Genomic DNA, 1,962 nt, shown 5'->3' with positions numbered 1-1,962 from the left:
AACTCAAAATTGTTGTCCATCCACGAAAAAATCCCACATTTTGTGGAAAAATCTACTGGCAACACTTGTTAAAAATAACTCGCTCAGGGTTCAGACTTCTCCGAGTATACTCAGAATGACACTTTTTCGAAGCTGCATCTTTGGCTTGAAATCTATACCAAAATCCTACTGGGAAGGATCAAACTTATTTTTAGTGTACTTTAAATTTAGAGTTTTTCCGATACTCCTCAGGTGTGTTACACTTTTTGTTTGTATTAAATTACGTATACCCCGTTGCTTACTTGAGGATATAATTTCATTTATTAGGTAAATGCAATCCCATCATTGTATTAATAGTAAACAAATTATTAATTCAAGACACGTATTATTGTTTTGTGGTCTGGTTAATTTTAAACACTCTTTCTTATCTCATCGAGAATTGACATTTCTAGTCTTTACAGTTTAGTTTACTACATTATCGTCCCATAGTTGTTGGGCGATAATGCAGTTCTTATCTTGAGTTCTGTTCGAAGAAATACGTTTATATGTAAGTCTATTCCACTACAAATATTGTTGGTTGTCACTCACATTTGCTCGCCAATGTATTTTGATTAACACTACGCACTGATGCCGTTGAACGAGAAGCTCAGCCAGTCTGGTTGAAGATCTCTTTGAGTAAACATCACTTTAGTCCAATTCAAAAATTTTGAAAAAAAAATGAATTTGAAAATTTTTATAATATTCTTTGTGAATGTTATTCTTTTGGTTTTGTGTAATTCTGGGCCTTTGACAAATCATGAGATGATGACTCATAAGGTAAATAAATAATGGAAGATAAAAATTTGCTTTAAAAAGATGTCATTTTCAGATTACCTCCCCATTGCGTTTAGCAAGGTCACTATTTGAAGACTCCAAAGAAGATCAGAGCAGTAAGGAACGTCAAAAGAAATTTTTTCCATTGTGGGATGATGCTAATGGTGAATATCAAGACGAGGAAACGAATAATTAGACAATTCAATTGAAAATACATTGAATTCAAGATGCCTACTGTTGGATTTTTTTTTTCGTGAATTATATCCTAAATAAATTATTGATTTTATTGCAATAAAATTTATATGGCTACATGTGCGTATATAAAATAAGATATAAGACCTCTATGTTTCCCATTAGGGCCGGCAAGAATACAAGGTTTTTTAAGCCACTGAAAAAAAAACAGTGAACCCACCAGGATGAAAAATTTTGGTTAATATTAGAAAATTTACATAATTTTTAGAAAATTTTAACTAAACATTATTACGAATGTCTCTAGTGCCAGTAGTAAAATTTACAAATCATTATTGTTGTTTTTGATTTCAGCTTAAAACCATGCATTGACTAAACTACAAGTGTAACCAACAGAGGAAAAGTATGCTTGTCAAATTTATTTGGACAAAGCCCTATAGACTGCAAGATGGTTGGATGTACAGCTGTTTCGGAATTACTACATTCCTCATCTTGCAGCAAAACTATCAACCAATTATCAGAATAAATTCGTGTAATTCACTCAACCCAAAGTTTACTACACTTGATCCTCTCGGACTTTTGAGTCTTTCCACGCTTCGGAGACGGTTCACCGGTCGCTGTCCACTCAGCCGACTATCGATTGGACTCAGGAGTGTAGTGATGGAGCCATGTTTCATCCATTGTCATATATCGACGGAAAAACTCGGGTGTATTACGAGTTAACAGCTGCAAACACCGCTCAGAATCATCAACACGTTGTTGTTTTTGGTCAAATGTGAGCTCGCGCGGCACCCATTTTGCACAGAGCTTCCGCATATCCAAATATTGATGGATGATATGACCAACACGTTCCTTTGATATCAGTATCTGCTATCTCGATCAACTTCATTTTACGGTCATTCAAAATCATTTTGTGGGTTTTTTTATGTTTTCGTCGGTAACCACCTCTTTCGGGCGTCCACTGCGTTCACCGTCCTCCGC

General features: G+C 35.1%; 1 long non-coding RNA gene across 1 annotated transcript; it reads left to right on the top strand.

Moving 5' to 3' along the window:
- The first annotated feature begins 439 nt into the window (after positions 1-439).
- LOC142239203 (uncharacterized) lies at positions 440-1,128 on the top strand. The gene is made up of 2 exons (XR_012722950.1): positions 440-795; positions 848-1,128. It is a non-coding gene; the product is annotated as an uncharacterized LOC142239203 (long non-coding RNA).
- Positions 1,129-1,962: the final 834 nt, after the last annotated feature.

Source organism: Haematobia irritans, chromosome 5, assembly GCF_050003625.1.
Source record: "Haematobia irritans isolate KBUSLIRL chromosome 5, ASM5000362v1, whole genome shotgun sequence".
Lineage (NCBI taxonomy): Eukaryota > Metazoa > Arthropoda > Insecta > Diptera > Muscidae > Haematobia > Haematobia irritans.
Note: the sequence above shows the minus strand (reverse complement) of the source record. Positions and strands in the feature narration are given on the sequence as shown.